Here is a 19,559-nt window from a genome sequence, read left to right as displayed (position 1 = left end):
GTGGGATGCATAAACTGGGGGGTCTCTTAAAGGGGCGTGGCCAACATAATTAAGGGCGTGGCTTTGAACACGTAAGCTAAAAATCTGTGCTTAGCATAGTGTGCCGCCCGACTTGTATTTTGTTGTTTCTGTCATTGCATCCAGATATATGATACAACAAGTATCATCATACCTACAACAAGTCAGGACTATTGGCTTTGTCAATGGTTGTTAGCTGCATAAGATAAATAAGCAGTAACTATGGCTTGTATATAATATTGAAAAAGCTTCCACTTAAAGCCCTGGTGACACCACGACAATGTTGCTGCTCCTGAGTATCAAAAAGAGAAGGGAAATCCAGAGAGAAAATGACTCTCTTTAAAGGATTTCCCTTCCTACAACACTCACTTGGCATGACATCATGCCGTAACTTCTCCACTAGTGAGAAGTGAGCAGTGTGAGCACACGCACATCGATGTGCCAGCTGTCACTGTAGTCCGGGAAAAACGGACCGCTTTTGCCAGGGCTCAAAACAGAGCTCGATAGAGACCCGTTTTCGAGGCCCCTTTTAAAAAACTGCCAGTGCTCGGCCCACCTAAAGCCCTGCATCCTCCATTTATTTTTCGTCCCATCTTTCTGTCTGTGTATCCTTTCATTCCGTCTCTCATTCTCTCTCTACTCGTTAAATTCATATTTCATTTTCTTTTCATATTTCCATATTCCACATTAACATTCATTTTGTGTTCCTTTTTTTCCATTTGATCATCCTCTTGTCCTTCCTTCCATTGTTAAATCTAAATCTTTTGCTATCTTTCCAGATTCCCTTAATTATGTGCATTCTATTCTTCCTTCGCTTTCTCACTCCATTTGCCTTGTGTTTCTTTCTGATTTTCCATTGATCCACTGCTAAACCAGCCTCAGATACTCTAATGCCTCATACTCACCTTGGGCCCAGAAACACACACATTCACACAGGCCAGTTTAATCCACTGGGGTCAATTTTATAATTGTCCGTCTGAGATTTAGTTATCTAGCATTTCTAACCAAATCTTTCACAGATCAAAAAGTTCTTACCTCTGGTCGATGGACCATTAGTTGAACTAGTTGATGGTGAAATGACATGAATAAATCTACTTTCTATGCACCGAAATAACTACAGACTCTGGAAACTTTTAAATGTTTATCTAAATGAAATTCATGTGAGCCAAATATCAAAGTACAGAACGGTCTCCGTCATCCATTAAGGAGGAGTGATACAGATTAATAAGACTTTCACTGACGGTACTTAGAAAGGAGAGGATAGAGAGAGAAGTACAAATTGAATTTCACAGAACATTATAGTTACCTAGAATGGTGTGAGAACCGACCCCTTAGCAAAGGAGTTGGGAAGGGTACTCCGGGAAGGACAGGACACAAAGGCTTCAGTATTCAGGACAGGATAAGGTGACCGCATCTAGATCAGGCCTGGGCGAAAATTGATAATTTGACATTTTCGCGTTCCGCGGAGAGCGTGAAAATTTCAACATTTCCGCATTCCGCAGCTTGGCGATAATTTGATTCTTGCTCGCGCTGTAAAATAATACATTCTCGCGCGCGCGCGATCGTCTTACCTGAATCCCTGCGTTCGCCGACAAGTTTTCTTGATCCGGTCGCGTTCTCCATGAGATGGTGTATTGTTTTTAGCCATTTGCGCTGTCTCGCGACAGTTCGCGCCCGCAGTGATGTCATGCATCGCGCGATCACGTCTTTCTTCTCGCAATCATGCACCGCGAGACAACTGAAAACAGGATGGCCGCGCCCGCGAGCAACCACATGGGTAAGTTGGCGAGCCGCAACCATGCAGAAAATCTCGCGAACATGCGGGAAAAAAACTTCTGCATCTTCGCGATATTTCCGCGTGTTTGCGATCATTTTTAACATTTTCGCGATAATTTGCGAAAGTGGATTTAGCAAATTCCGCCCACCCCTAATCTAGATCCGATGCCTGCGTCGCACCCCTCTCTGACCCTATCTTCCTCCTCGATTCTTCCGCGATCATCTTCTAATTATTTGGCAATAAATTCCAAGTCTGCAATAAGATTCTTCTTCAGCATTCACTCGATACTCCAACAGCATCCCGAGCTCTGCAGCATTCTGGTCTCTCTATTCTAACTAATTAACTAATTACCTCAATTATACCCTTCTAATGCCATGTACCACCCCTCAATGTTTCAATCTCATAAAACTCCTAATTCTGATTGGACAGGCTCCTGTTGGCAGACGCTGTGGTTGCGCTTTGGGTGCCTGTACTATCGCTCACCTTGTGTTCCATGCCCTCTGCCTCTCGCCTTGCTGGGTTGCTGCCTCCTCGTCCCCCGCTGCCGCCATCACCGCCGTCACCGGCTGCGGACGCTTTGTGGGGACGGACTACACCTCCCGTCATCCTGTGCGGCAAGGGAAGCCGCAGTCGCAGGTTACGCGCCAGGAGGCGCTTAAAAGATCGGCGCCCCTTCGGCAGAGCGGGCTCCTGTTGGCAGACGCTGTGGTTGCGCTTTGGGTGCCTGTACTATCGCTCACCTTGTGTTCCGTGCCCTCTGCCTCTCGCCTCTCGCCTTGCTGGGTTGCTGCCTCCTCGTCCCCCGCTGCCGCCATCACCGCCGTCACCGGCTGCGGCCGCTTTGTGGGGACGGACTACACCTCCCGTCATCCTGTGCGGCAAGGGAAGCCGCAGTCGCAGGTTACGCGCCAGGAGGCGCTTAAAAGATCGGCACCCCTTCGGCAGAGCGGGCTCCTGTTGGCAGACGCTGTGGTTGCGCTTTGGGTGCCTGTACTATCGCTCACCTTGTGTTCCGTGCCCTCTGCCTCTCGCCTTGCTGGGTTGCTGCCTCCTCGTCCCCCGCTGCCGCCATCACCGCCGTCACCGGCTGCGCCCGCTTTGTGGGGACGGACTACACCTCCCGTCATCCTGTGCGGCAAGGGAAGCCGCAGTCGCAGGTTACGCGCCAGGAGACGCTGAAAAGATCGGCGCCCCTTCGGCAGAGCGGGCTCCTGTTGGCAGACGCTGTGGTTGCGCTTTGGGTGCCTGTACTATCGCTCACCTTGTGTTCCGTGCCCTCTGCCTCTCGCCTTGCTGGGTTGCTGCCTCCTCGCCCCCCGCTGCCGCCATCACCGCCGTCACCGGCTGCGGCCGCTTTTTGGGGACGGACTACACCTCCCGTCATCCTGTGCGGCAAGGGAAGCCGCAGTCGCAGGTTACGCGCCAGGAGGCGCTTAAAAGATCGGTGCCCCCTCCGCGTCGTGGGACGCGCGCGGGTGGCGCCGGGCTAAGCCTGGGACAGGGGCGGGACCGTCTGTGGCCGTCCGGGGCCGGTCGAGGCTGGGCTGGGCCCACTCCCTAAAACCTGCGTTGTGCTGCATAAGGTATAGCTTGACATTTTGTGCTGTTTGACTGAGACTATATTATACTGGTCTGTGTGATCACACACAGTTTATGTCCTGGATATTGCTATTTAAAACGTTTTATAAGTGCGTATAATAACATCTACATCTGCGCACTATGACATCACGCTCTTTAAAAGGCAGATTCTCATTGTTGGGAGGCACAGTTCGAGGTACTCTGGACAATTTTATTACAAGGGCTGCTTCAGTCCTTGAGAATGAGATTGCCTTGGTGGAGCGACGCCTCTCGGCCGAGCATTTGCAGAGCAAACGCTCCTCGCTTGGTACTATCCAAGTGGCTGCTTCCCCGGTTCATTCATTGCCTCCACCGTGTTTAATAAATAACTCGCAATTTGTCCCCGGGTCGCTCGTACTTACACGACACGATGTTCCCGAGACACAATCTTGTACCAATTCACCATCGTCTCCCTCCACTCTTAATGTCAACCCTTCCTCTAATAATATACCCTTTGGCTCAACCCTGACAAAGTCCACTAGTGTTACCTTCATCAAGAGCCCACAAAAGAAGGGAAAGAGAATAATTAGCGGAGGCCCTCCCCCTTTAAAGAAGAGGAAGAAGGGAGTAAAGAAGCATGCTAAATCAAATCCTCCTGCTAATATTAAGTGTACCCAGAAGGATAGTAACCCTATGATTTCTCACCCTACCGATGTTACTCAGTCACACGATGTTCAAATCCAGCCGGAATGTCATAATTGCGCTCTATTGACTAATGAAATCGTGGAACGAATAGAGATACTTGTAAAATCTCTTCTCCTCCCACTTTTAGAAAGAGCTAAGGGTATGATGAATCAATTAGGGTTAATTGAAAAATCTGTTGCGCAAAACACTGACCATATAAAAGATTTACTTTCGAATACAGTAGCAATCCAAAACACCATTGCACATACTTCCTTGACAACAGTGAGTGATAATAAAAAACCAGGGCTAGACCAAACGAAAACAAAAACACAACTATCCTTAAATTCAAATAACCTCCAATCAGGACAAAATATTAATACTGAGCCTGATCATGGTAATAAAAATTCTACCTCCAAAATTACCAGCTCTGACTCTAATTCACACAGCACTTTTGCAGATACTGTCCAGAATAAAATTGAAGGTCTTAGCTGTCAGCATATAGATTTACCCCCGGAAGCGGTTCCCTATGTTGTAGCTCTGACAGGGGTTCCTGTTCTGGAACCAGGGAAGAGGGAGGGCTACTACGAGTTAAAAAACAAAGCAATGTATTGGTTGAGAAAGAATAGGCCCCTACCGCCCCACATTAATGGTGAAATTTTACATGTCCGTAGACTTGGGTGGGTTGGCTCACGCCCAAAGGACATCCCAGGTGATGTAATATTTGTCAACTTCAGAGACTACAGAGCTATCACGCATATAGTGAATTGGTTTCACATTTCACATCAGACTACTATAAGAGCATATGACCTGACTTATTTCTATCCACAGGCGTTAAACAGGAACCCAACATCGTGCAGAACGCACTTACGCCCTCAAATAGAGCCCTCTAATTTTAATCTTCCTATTTCCAACCGTTTCCTTCCCCTTGGAGGACTAGAGGACGTCGATTGACTCTCCTTGGATGGCCATTTGCGGACCCCAGATAGTGGCTTAAGGAAGGCTTCATTAGATAGCAATCTTTGCCTTCCTGCTGTAAACCGAATTGCATTAAATACCAAGTTTTTGCAACCACTGCCATTAAACATTGCCCCCCAAGTAGCAGATGCTCCGATGATGACTACGACTCCTCTATTATTTCCCAAGGTTACATAGAACTCTAATTTAATTAAATCAGAAGTAGCGGTTCTATTCTGGAACGCAGCGGGTCTTCGCTCCAGATTAGGAAATTATGTTTGGACTAGTTTTAGCGTAAATTTTAACATCTTGTGCTTACAGGAGACATGGCAGATAACAGCTACACACCTGAATGGCTATAGAACATACTTTTCACCTGCCCAACCCTCAACTTTTGGTAGGGCTAAGGGTGGGTTAACCACCTATATTTCAAATCTGATTGAGCTGGATGAAATTAGGACTATAAAACTCGATCCTAATTTCCAGCTCATCAGTCTTACATTAAAAACAAGATATTGCTTTCTCCTGGTCAACTACTACAACAACCTTACCGATCGAGTGGCTCTGGAATGAATTAATTCCATTTCCACTCTAATAACATCTCTCATTAAAGATAAAACCAGAGAGGTGACTATTATCTGGGGCGGTGATTTTAATCAGCCTATGTGTGTCGCATCTAATCAATTTTTGTGTGGTTTGAATGATGAGATGGATAAACCCATCTCTCACTTTGCTCACTCTACTCTAGGCAGTTCTTTAAATGAAATTATCTTTAAGCTGGACATGGGAATTATGAATGGTTTGCATGATTTAAATACTCCCCCGGCCCCTACTTTTCACGGGCGAGGATGTAATTCTACTATTGATTACATCCTGCTTTCTAACAGTGCTGTAGGGAGGGATACAACCTTCAATATTCATCGGATTGCACTGAGTGACCATTACCCTATCAGTATTACCTTACATCTCTTTAATAGGCCTAACACTAAAATTCCAAGCCTTCTGGACCAAAATGATCTAGAACTGTCCAGATTAAATGGTTATTCATTAAAATGGGCCCTAGTAGACCCAATTGACATTCTAAAAACGGTGGTCACTAAGGCATATTTGTCCATCATAAAATGCCTTGACCAGTCTGTTTCTGACACAGAGGTTATTGCCAATTTTGGCATTGTGACTGAGGAGATCAGGCGGGCTTTGACGGTTAAAAAGGCCAAATCTACCCAAAATAAAAGAGGCTGGTTTAACCATTCATGCACTACGGCCTACTCTAAGTTAAAATCTGCCCTGTGTAAATCGGCGAGGGATCCCGCCGAAATATCCAAATTGAGGAAGGCCTACAATTGTGCCTTAAAAGAAAGGAAAATGGAGTTAAAAAACCAGCTCTGGGATGAACTGCATGAGAGCTGTTTTAATAATAATAATACCACTTTCTGGAGAGTGGTTAGAGCCCCATTTCTTACTGATAACGGTAATATGCCCAGAGTGGAGGTTGCTATAGATGAAAGGGACTGGGTCGATCATTTCTCAAGAATATTCTCATTAGTTCTACCAGCAATTGATTCTGGCAATACTGGTCCTTATTGTCAAGGGCTTTTGTCTTTTCCGATCGATATAACTATTACTATTGACCAGGTCACACGGGCTTTAAATGCTAGTAAATCAGGGAAGGCCCCGGGGCCCGATGGGGTTCCAATAGACTTTTATAAAAGTAATACCGAACTCTGGATCCCTTTTTTAACTATAGTGTTCAATGCACTATGTGCCACAGCCATTCCGGAATCCTGGAAATCATCTATCCTAGTCCCGATCTTTAAGAAAGGGGACAGGAATTCAGTCACCTGCTACCGCCCCATCTCTCTGCTGGATTCAACGGGGAAAGTGATGGGTCGGATTATGCTTGATCGTTTGCAGGAGTGGGCAGCGGATAATAACATCTTATCCGACCTACAATACGGGTTCCGTGAAGGACTGGGCACCATAGATCAGGCCTTAAATCTATCACTTTTGATAGATAAATATGTTAATATCAAGGCCGGAGCACTCTACATGGTCTATGTCGACCTGTCATCCGCATTTGACTGCGTAAACCACGCTAAACTTTGGTCCCTCCTCTTAGATCTAGGGATGGACCAAACCGCAGTCACTTTTTTAAGAGAATTTTATGCGGATGCAAGTGCCAGAGTAAGATTCGGAACAAACGGCGAATTGACTGCATCCTTTGGGATAGAAAAGGGGGTGAGACAAGGTTGTGTCCTGGCTCCATTCCTTTTCACCCTCTATACTAATGGTCTGGAGGGTGAAATGTTGAAGGGAGCTCAGGACCTTCCCATGGTGGCCAACCGCCGTATCCCCGCACTTTTGTATGCGGATGACGCGGTTATTTTGGCCCGCACCCCAAATGAACTCCAAGGGGCTTTAAATAAATACGCTTCTTTTATGTCTAGTCTGAACCTTAAGGTCAAAATAGGGAAAACCTTCGTCATGAAGGCAGGTGTCAGCAAGAGTACTAAAACCAGATCAATATATTTGAATAAGGAAAGTTTAGCAATTACTGACAGCTATCCCTATTTAGGTGTCATGATTGATAAAAAATTAACCAGGAAACCGGCAGTTGAAGTAAGAAAACTGCAGTTTGCTAGAACCACCTCCGCACTCGTGAGTTTCTCGAGAAAACTTGGGAAAAAAGCACCTGCGGAGATGGTAAAGATCTACAAAGCCAAATGTATTTCAGTGGCTTTGTATGGTGCAGGAGTATGGGGCCACGTGTCTGTGGCGCCCATTCAGACGATAGAAAACAACTTTTTGAAATATCTTCTTGCCCTATCAACATCAGCTGCAAACTATGCCTGCCACGTAGAACTAGGTCTTTCACATGTTTCTGACCTGGCAAAAATCCAGCCCCTTTTATTATGGCATCAAATATGGACATCTGATAAATCTCTCCTTACACAAACTATAATTCAAGACTGTATGGACTTAGATAACGTTCACAGATCTGGGTGGTTATCTTATGTTAAAAATGTTTTGACTGATCTAGGCCTAGGAAAATACTATAATGATCCTCCTACAATCCAGGAGTTAACAAGAAAGGTCTTTTATGACCTTTGTCATACACATCTTGAAGATCTAAGACTTAACTCGGAGGTCATGAAACAAACGGTTAGACACAGCCGTCTTTGGGATGCAACCTTACCTGACTTATAATACTACTTCTTACGAGTTATTTCTTCTGGTAAGGTTTAGACCTAATTATTTCCATCGACTAGTCACATTTCCGCTGAGAAATACCTGGGCCAAAATAATTCCACCTTGCCCTTGTGACGGGAGTTCTTCCCAGTCTACAATTCACACTATTTTATTCTGTAAATATTACACAGATCAGCGGAAGAAATTATTAATCCCCCTATTAAAACGCATGGGCTTCCGTTCCTGTCGCCCAGCTTTACTGTTTTTACAGTCACTTGAGGGGGAGGGGCTGGTCTATACTGTTTCTAATTTCCTACAGTACATTATGCGCCACAGACAGAACTTAGGCTGACCTAACCCAGATTTTATTTTATTTAAATAAATCGTACCAATTTAATTGATGTTCTACCCAGATGTGTATTTCATAGCTTAAATTCTGAAAACTGTCATTACTGTGATTATTTATATCAGCCATGACCTCTAAACACAATGAATTTTAAACAAATGTGTTTTTTAAATATATATTTAATGTGTATTTTTAAACTGTATCTTTTATGACTCTCTTTGGTGAGCCGAATAAAGAAATTTTTGATTTGATTTTTTTTTGATTGGACAGGCAAAATGGATTATCATCACACCATGTCAGGTTTCAGTCAACTTTCTTTAGTTCATTTTCTAGTGATCCCTCCCCTTAATCTTTATTCAAAATTCTTTATTCCCACCCGTATTCACAATTTTATCATCACAAAGTATACATTTGGTATTATTTTTCTTCCTTTCACAGGACTTCATGTTGGTTCCCAGGGTAAGTTGCTGTTTCTTTTCTTGTATGGCATGCAAGGATGTCAGTGCAGCTTCTGGCTCACCCAGACTGCGCATGTGCAGCTATCACATGGGGTATAGACTTTGGACTTTGACAAAGGCCCGAATACGAACTAATAAGAAAGTCAGAAAGAAATATATTAATTCCAAAATAAAATGATTTCACTGTATACCACCTAATTCTACTCTAATCCCATTTACTTTTAAATGCTCTCCCACATTAGCAATTAGTAAAATAGTGTCATTTAGTTTCAGCAAAGCAGATGCTTAACATGTGAGTTTCAAGCTGCCATTTTGGAGGTGTCTGCGCAAGTGCAGAAATTTCCTTCCAAGCAAAAGCTCCTCATAACGACAAGACGTTGTTGACGCATACGCAACACAATTTCTCGCGTTAGCGGCCATTTTAGATTTCACTCGAGTTACTTGTTAATAAGACACATATGCAAGCTTTTCTTATTCTTGATATTTGAAATGTAGTGCATATTAATTACACAATACATTAAATAGTATGACGTTATGAGTTATTATGAGAGGATTGCCTTTGAGCAAGTCTCTTTTCTAGGAGTCCTTGCTCCATCAATCCCCTCTCTGATGTCATTTTGTGCCATCACAAAATTACCCATCACCAACCAGATGCCAACTTTAGCACATCTCAATTCCCTTTCCTTTCCCTTCATTTCCTTCTTCATTTTCATGTTTAAAGTTTTTCATTATCTGGTATAGTTCACCTTTCATTTCTTCTAACTGTATTTCTTCATACTTTCTTTTCTTTCCCTTTCCGCTAATTTCATATATTTTTCTATTTTTACAACATTTGCACCATATCATCATTACTAAGACTAATACTGTTATAACAATTATTGGTAGTATTATTTGACCTATAAAACTCTTCCCTACATTAGCAAACCAAGTCCCTATTGAGGTAATACTATTTGTTAGTTTCTTCCACACACTATCAACTTCCAGTGGTTTCAATTCTTCTTCCTGTTTTAAAATATTTTTGATGTATCCTATAATTTCTACACTTTTGTCCAACTCCGCCCTCTTTTGCTAATAATATATCAAGCGCAAGTCGATTTTGTAAAACCATTGATCTAATTGCGACCATTTCTGTATTGATCATTAAGAAACCCTCAGCAGTTTCAGTCGATAGTTGATCAACTACTGTGGACAATTGACAAATTTTATGTGAATTCAGAATGACTCCCACTGAAGGTATCAATGCACTAAATATATCACCTACTATTTCTGAAAAACTAGCTCTCTTTCTTTGTGTTAGTTCTTTTGTGTTTTCATTGCTTCCAGTGATTCTCTTTACATGACAAACTTTAGGGAATATTATTCCAAAATAGCAACTCCCATACCAGCGTGCAGGTAGCTTAAAGTAAGCTTTATTCCCACACACATAATAGACTCCAGGAAAGACTGGATCTGTTTGCCCTTTTAGTCCCCAACCTCCAAGAATTAAAAAGTTATGTTCACATTCACTGGAACCAATAAATACATTGTTATAGTCAGCTTTTAATCTGTGGAGGCAGATCTTCCCTTTCTTTTCAAAATCTAGGGAAATCGCAGCATGAGTCTTGCCAGCTGAATAAATTCCCTCTTTCTCAGCCCATTGAGGAATCTGAGGTTTCTTTTCGGAAGCTTTTCTTTGGAAGTCCTGTCTCCTTCCCTCTACTCTACTAAATTCAAAAACATCATTTCTTCTTCATGTAATGAACATGTTAAATTGTTTTTATGTGCTTCTGCTATATCTATTGTCTTCTGTGTCAAGAAAAATTCACCCATAAACTATGCAGCTTGATCACTAAGTACTGCATTCATACTCTTTCGAATAGGAATCTCTGAAAATATCACATCTAAGTTTGAATAATAGTATTGTAACTTTCCTGTTCTATAAAATAAACTGGTTAATATACTACATGAAATGCCATATGTTAATGGTAAATGGTGATAGGTAACACCCTCTTCTACTGAAGCTGGTAATTTCATACATACATAACAATCACTAATCTCCATGGTGTCTACATACTGAAATAATAACTTTGTGAATACATTTAAAGCAGTGTCATTATCCGTCACAGTGTGGTGTAAATCTAAATCATCTGGTGCTTCTAATTCTACTCTATCTCCTTTTATGTTAGCTAACTTTTCATTTGTGCTAGTGTTATTTTTCTTTTCTGTTATCAATAAGTAAGGAACTGCTATTGTTAATATTAGCCAAACTATGATTACTAATAACACGCTACATATAAGGATTCTACAGCACTTCTATAAACAATTTTGTTTTGGTCTTACAGCAACTCTATCCTCAGCCATTTTAATCTAAGAAGATTTCTCTTCTTTTCTTTACTTTGCGAATTTTATTTTATTTTTGTTACTACAAGGAGGTCTCACTTCTCCTTTGTCAATCTGATCTGCAATTATTTATTCATCACTTTCTTCATTTAAATCTAGATTCTCAAGTTCTTCAAGAATCCCATAGGTCAACTCAGGACCTATGAACTTATCGTTCAAGATTCTTAGTCTTTGACTTCTTCGTCTAGTTTTCGCATTTAACTGTCCAGACTGACTAGTGACTTTATTCACTTGTTCAGGTTCCTCACTTATGGTCTTTAAGTGATATTTTAACCTTTTGACACCACCTGGCCAGTTATCACCCTTTCTGACCTTTTTGGTTTGCACTGCACTTTCACTTTCCTCGTCTCTTTCGAGAACCCTTTTATTTTCATTAAGTTGTGGCACAATTTGATTATCTTTGTCTTCAGAGTCCCTTTCTATCTATCCTTGTTCAGGGTTTGTTATCTGGGCATCATCCATCTGAATACGTTCTTGTTCCTCTATCTTACCCTGTTCAGGTCTTTTTCCAGTGTGTTCTTCTTCCTGAACTCGTTCTTCTTTTCCTAACTGGTCCTGTTCGAGTCTTACTGCTTCTTGGTTTTCTGCAGCCTGAACGTGTTCTTCTACACCTGTTTCCCTGCTCGAGTTCAATAAATTTATTGTATGCCTGAGTACTGATTTCTCTCCCTGTCTGGTCCTGCTCAGGGTCTCCAGCAGTTTTATTCACCTTTTTCTGAGCTTGTTCTTCTACAGCTGACTGATCTTTTCTAGTCTCCTGTCTTTCTGAACTGGCTCTGCTTCTGGTTTTAACAATCACCTCAGGTATGTCAACCAATGGTATCCAGTCGTCCTGATTTGAGCTCGGTTGTTCTCTATCAGCTTCTTCAGAATCTGCTATTCTAGATTCTTCAGCTGCACAATCTTCAGCAACCTCAACTGCTTGTGTCACTTGTGGTTCCTGTTCCTCAGGAGCTGGAACCCTTTTGGTGTGACTGGCATGTATTCAGCTAGGCAAACCTGCATATTTCACTGCTGTTGTTGTGACCAGTATGACCTGTCTTGGATCATCCCACCTGGGTGCTAGGCACGACTCTCGGGTGTGATTCTTCACTACCACCCAGTCTCCGGGTTTCAAATCATGTGCTTGATCCGGCTGCCTGGCAACTACGTCTTCTCCAACCCGGTGAGAGACAGAACGCAGTACGTCAGCCAATCCTTTACAGTAGTCCAATACCAGATCATAAGTTATATTCAACAGTTTATGTCCCTGTATAAATGCTTGTCTCGTTGCTCTTTCCATGAGAATTTCATGGGGGCTCAGTCCTGTATTTCTGTCAGGAAGGCTTCTGAGTCCCATCAGAACAAGAGGTAATGCATCTGGCCAACACAGTGATGTGTATGCGCAGATTTTTGCCAATCTTGACTTAATTGTGCCATTCATTTGTTCCACCACTCCAGAAGCCTCTGGTCAGTATGCACAGTGTAGTTTCTGTTCAATTCTAAATGTTTCACAGATTAACCGAATTATTTCATTATTAAAGTGGGATCCTCTGTCTGATTCCAAAGTTACTGGAAAACCAAACAGCGGAATCAACTCCCTCAACAGCAGTCTGGCAACTGTTATGCTGTCATTTCTTCTAATAGGATATGCCTCCACCCACCGTGAAAACAAACATACTATAATAAGGATGTATTTCAGCCCCCTACATGGTGGCAATTATATGAAGTCTAACTGCAACCTTACAAATGGTCCTTCTGCTTTTCCTATTTTTCCCCAACTGACCATTGTTTTCCTGCCTGGATTTATCTGTTGGCAAGTTAAACATCACTGGCAAAAGCTCTCTGCAACTGCCCTAAATCTTGGATTGTACCAATCCTGTCTGAAAAGTCTGATCATGGCGTCCCTGCCTATGTGTGTGTCTCCATGATACATTCTCGCCATTTGTGAAAGCAAACAATCTGGCATGACTGGTCTGCTATCTGGATAAATCCACACATCATCCTCTGCTCTCCTTTGACACCCTATTTTTATCCAACCTTCTTTTTCACTCACTTCCACCTCATCTGCAATTGTCTCACTTCATCCCATGTCTCCAGAGCTGAGAATAGCATAAGTTGGCAGCTGAGTCCACTTGTTTCAATTTTCTTGTTTATTGCCATTTTATTTCTGGCACAGTATTGAGCACCCTGGTCGGCGTATCTATTACCTGCCACCATATAGTCATTTCCAGACTGATGAGCAGGACAATTGACCACTGCTATTTCCTTTGGCAATTGTATTGCTTCCAATAGATTTTTTATGAAGTTTCCATTTTTAATAGGGGATCCTGAAGAAGTCATGAAATCCCTCTGCATCCAGCGCTGGGCAAAATCATGCACAACCCCGTAACCATACTGGCTATCAGTAAAAATGGTTACTTTCCAATTTTTCCCAATTTTGCATGCTTTAATTAAAGCTATCAATTTGGCCACTTGTGCAGACTTGACTCCTGGTAAATAGGATGCTTCAACTACTCCAGATATTGTGCATACATCATAAGCTGCACTTAATCCTCTTTCCTCATGTCTCATACATGAGCCATCTACAAATAGCTCATGTTCAGATTCTTTCAGGGATTCTTCCTGTATGTCTGGACGGGGCTTGGTGCCTAACTCTGTTACATCCAGACAATCATGCTCAACTTCATTATCACTTCTTCTCCATGTACATCTGGCAATAAAGTAGCAGGGTTTAACATGGTAGACCTAACCACTGTTACATTTTCAGCTCCCAAAATGATTCTTTCATACGTAGTCATCCGACTAGTGATAAGGTACTGTGTTCTAGTTCTAGCCAAAAGAATTTCCACTGAATGTGGAACATGCAATTTCATGGGATGTCCCATCACAATTGACTCACTTTGTTCCAGACTCATACAAGTAGCAGCTACTGCTTTTAAGCAACCAGGCAATGCTGAAGCTACAGGATCCAAGGTAGTAGAGAAGTATGCTACTGTACGTCGGCTCAAACCATGTCTTTGGGTAAAAACTGAAAGTGCACAGCTTTCTCTTTCACAACAGAATAGTGCACATTCTTTTGTATAGTCTGGCATACCTAGGGCAGGGGCATCACATAAACAATTTCGTCATTTTACAAAGGCCTCCACATTTCATCATCCCAAACTACTGGGTCCTTTGCTCTATTCTTTTTCATCAGAATTAATGGCTTTGCTAACCTACAATCTATTACCTACAGTATCCCACTACACCAAGAAACATCCTGATCTCTCTCTGAGTTTGTGGCAACTGCATCTGTTTTATTATTTTTATTCTCTCAGAGGTTACTTTTCTCACTCCTCTTTCTATCTGGTGTCCTATATATTTAACTCCAGTTCAACAAAATTTTAATTTTTCTGGAGATACCTTATGTCCACCATCAGCCAAATGATTTAACAATACAATCGAATCAGTAACACAATCATCTCGCTACCTTGATGCTATTAGGAGGTCGTTGATGTACTGGACTAGAACTGAATTTTTAAGCATAACTAGCGTTTCTAGACACTTTTTCAAAATCTGATGGACTTTCTGTATACCCTTAAGGAACATGATTCCATACTAAAATTCGGTCTTCAAATTCAAAAGAGAAACGATACTGGCTGTCTGGATGTAAAGGTATGGAGAAAATGCTTGACATAAATCAATTACTGTAAACCATCCTGCATTCCAGGGTATCTGATACAAAATCAATGCTGGATTTGGGACTACAGGACAGCAAGGTACCACAATCTTATTGATCTTTCTTAAATATTGCACTATCCTGTATTTTCCGCTAGGTTTTTTAATACCAATTATAGGTGAATTACACGGGCTGCTCATTATTTCTTTCAAAATGCCTTGTTTAATCATGCAATCAATTTCTGATGCAACACCTGCTCTAACTGCAGGGCTCATTTTGTAATGCCTGGTATTTGGGTAAACTGCACCTTCCTTCACAGTCACCTTCACTGGATCAACATTTACCATCAACCCCACTTCTTTTCCAGTGAAATCCCACACTTCTGGATTCACAATCATTTTGAATTCTTCTGGTAAATCATCTTTTGTCATTAATGAATACATCTCATCTACTTCTGTGCATTGTTTTGCCAGCATTATTTTGTAAACACTGTCTTCATCAGGGGTCTGAATCGCAACACCATCCGGCGTGCAATAAATTGTGCAGTTCATTTTGCACAATAAGTCTCTTCCTAGCAAGTTTACTGAACTAGAGTCGCACACCACAAATTTGTGCATTTCTCTGAAATTGCCAATGCACACCTCCATTGCTTCTGTAATCGGTATTCTAATATGCTTATTTGATACGCCTACAACCTGGATGTTTTCTCGCGAGAGGGGTAGGTTTGGAATGTCTGCTGTTCTCACAGTAGAGCGGGTAGCACCAGTGTCCAACAGAAAAGTGATATCTTTTCCTTCTACTTTCCCATCAATAAATGGACCTGACTGATCTACCGGCAAGGATGCGCCAAGTACGCACTCCTCTTCCTCCCCCCTCAGGCACCGTCATTGTACATCTTCGTTGATGCAACTATTTCGCAAAAGAAATTGAGAAGTTACTGAATTTTTCTTACCACTTCCTCCTGGAAATCCAGCGTCCGCACTGTACTTTGCTCTATTCACAAAATGTTGCATAGGGGCAGGTGGCACCTGACTCTGCTGATTAACAGCTTGCTGCAGTTGACTCATTATCACCTCATTCTGCATCTGTGGATTTAAATTTTGATTTGAGCCATTATTATTCTGAATATTTTTATACTCATTTTTCCAATGTCCCAATTTTCCGCACCCATGACAAGGAAATTTCTTCTTTGCTTCTTCTCTACTCATTCGTCCTCTTGGTTTTCCACCATTCGCTACATTATCATTCTGACCCTGTCCTTTCAATTGATCGTCAGTCTGACTATTTAATTTAAGCTCTTGATTTTCTGGCAATTTCATTTGTGCCCACATCACTTTCTCTTCTAACTTTTTACGTCTGTTCTCAATATCATCTCCACAATACTTGGCATACTTTAGAATTTCGTCTATGGGTTACCCCTGCCTGCACAACATGTTCTGCTGAATCATCTGACACATTTCTGGTCTTAAACCATACACAAATCAATACACAAAATGACCCATGTCCTGATCTCCAATGTTTTCAAATCCGCTATACTGCTTAAACAACTGCAATAGGCATTCATAATAAACATGTACACACTCATTTGGTTCTTGGGTTGTTCTATCCATTTTTACTCAATCTGTTTCTTTTGGCGGAATTTTCCCTTTCAAGAAAGTAATCACTTGGTGATACTTCTTCATTACCTCATCTGAAGGGGCTCCTGTTTTTGAATCTCTTGGGTATTCATCACTAGGCCAATCAACTGTGATTTTACATTCGGTCCATAAGTCAGCAGGTACCACTATGTCAAGCAGACCATCCAAATCCTTCAACAAAACCTTGGAAACCTTCACAAACCTTTCAACCTGCTTGTACCATTCAAATGGTTTTCTCTCAACTTGGGGAAATCATTAGTGAATGACAAAATATCTTGTCGACTCCATGGAACATGTACAGACCCTCCCCCGGGAACTTCTCTCATCGGGCACAACCTCTCGGTTTTCCCTGTTTCTTTTAGCAAGTATTCAGATGCAGTCTGATTTGCCTGTGCTTCCTCTTTCTTCTTTGTCCACCAAGTCTTTCACCAATCTAAGTCTCCCCATTTCTGTAAAATGATCATTAACTCGTTAATGTGCAATTTATTTAAAGGAGTTGTTGCAACTGGCGGTTTGGGACAGTTCGCTTTATCTCCATACAATGGAACAACAGGACCTATAGTTACTCTTATAGTCAATGCGTCAGGGTGTACATTCAATTGCGTTATTTTCTGCATTAATTCTTCTCTATTCTTATTTAAAGCATCCTTTTCTTTATCCTGAAGTACCCTATTAACTGTGGTATAATGTAGAATTTGTGGAACCAAAGGTGTTCCAAAAACTGGTGCACTAGGAGTAGTCCTACTCGTTTTTTCCTGATATGGAGGTGGGTTTTTAGTTAAAATGTCTTCCATAAACTCATCTTCTGATTCTCCAAAACCTGTCATTGTCAAGTGTTTAGGTTTCTCCTTACATTTTCCTCCTGCCTGTTCATCAACTGTGAATACTGGATATAATCCATCTGATAGGGAAAAAAACCAAATCTTCCCCATAATACTTCAAAATGTAGGCGATTCCTACAGGATAGGTATAAAGTTGTCCCACAGACTTATAATATAGACTTTTTTATTTATCAAAAAATATATAAATTTTCATAAATACAGATAACTTCAAAGGTACATGAAAACAATTATATACATGTGAAATAATTGTGAAATAATGACAAATCATTCAAAGCAAAGCCCACTAAACATGATAATCAACACATGACATTAAACAAAAATGATGACACACCAGACGGCAAAACACAACAAATTCAGACACTGGACAAAAAAGAGACAACACATTGACAAATACCCATACAGTAATACAATGATTCTGGATTGGAGGTAAAACATAAATCAGTAGAACAAAACACCAACGTGCTTTTCGGAACACCGAAATACATAAAAGTTTCATTCTGCAGGGCGTAGTGTTTGTTTTACATTCAAAGATATAAAGCCATCAGTATGTCATGTGGAGACCACCGGATATGTGGTACAAAGGTCTCAATAATGGAAAGACATAATAAATCTGCAAGGACAAACAAAGCATATGTTAGACGTACAACTAATTACTAAGTATCAGAGCTTGCCATACACCTTTAGCGTCTCACAAGAGTTGAGTGCCAAAATGGCACAAAATAATATCTACATCTGTGGAGTGAAGTGAAAAGTGAGCAAACTACCAGCATGCCCAAATAGGCCCATATATAAGATGCACACCTGAAAGTGCGAAGTGCAAAGAAAAAACTATAACTAAATAGGCAGAGAGGATACCCAACAGTGAAAAAGTACATGGGTAAAGGAGAAAACAATAAGGTAGATACAAACATAAACATATGAAGGCCAATACCTACTTCCGACAGTAGAGGCTTGTAGTATTATGCAATTACCTATGTTTTACATCAGCACTGTTCTGTATTCATCTTGTGTATGCTTGAAGCTGCACCATGGTCATAGAACCTGGGGAAATGGTGATGCTGTTGAATACCAGTCAGTTGCATCTGACTCTGGCTGCTGGATGGATGGGATCTTTTTCTACATTAAACTTAATCTACTTTTCATCCACCTAGAGAACTTTCTTCTTCATTTTAACTTGAATTTTACACTGGCGACGAGGATGGGATTATAACCCATGCAAAAGGAACTGTATCTCAACTTCCAACAACAATACCTTCATCTTTCTTAAAAAAGTTGGATTGGATAAAACAAAAAAAACTCTTCAAGTCAACTCTTTGGCTGTGAGTACATCTTACTTATTCTTAAGAATATTGACGTCAAAATGAGCTTACTCTACACACACCTTATACAAATTTCATTATTTGAAGGTCCCTGTGTGAGCTTATATTTTTTTGCAACCGCGGCACGTCTCACCCTCATCATTTATTTGTGGTTGGGAGACTCCGGTGCGGGCTCTATTATTTCATAAAATGTAATTTGTGAGGAAATTACCACTGAGCAAGACTACAATTTTGGAGATGCTTCATGGACAATTTTTCTTTCTTTGAAAAGAAAATTTAGTGTTTCATCACCCTCCTGATCTCTGCGAGGCGCTACTCTATTTGCTACTTGTCTACTGGGACTGCACAATGTTGGCATATATCAGCTGAGACTGAGCAGGACAAATTAATGTCCCAGTGAGCTCATGTCATTTCAGTACATAGTTTGCCATCATTTGCGTGGTTACCTCTGTCTTTCTGGCTGCCTTGAGAGTCCCTGATTTCTCACATCTTTAAAGGTAATTTTGGTTGCCAGAACACGTTTATTTTTGTTGTGTCAGCGAGCATGTGGAGTTACATGTGGAGCATCTGCATTTATTAAAATTTCAACTATCAACGACTTACTTTCGTCTCATGTCTTCATCGTCTTGTATCTTGGACACACGAACGCTCGGACTCTCCTAGCAACATCCCTTGTCAGGAAACTCTTTCTTTGTCAATACATCGTGACGTTACATTTTTTTTTACGTTGCGCACATAACGTGACAGACATTTTGATTT

The sequence above is a fragment of the Triturus cristatus genome, chromosome 3_2, assembly GCF_964204655.1.
Source record: "Triturus cristatus chromosome 3_2, aTriCri1.1, whole genome shotgun sequence".
Taxonomy (NCBI): domain Eukaryota; kingdom Metazoa; phylum Chordata; class Amphibia; order Caudata; family Salamandridae; genus Triturus; species Triturus cristatus.
This window is presented reverse-complemented; position numbering follows the sequence as displayed.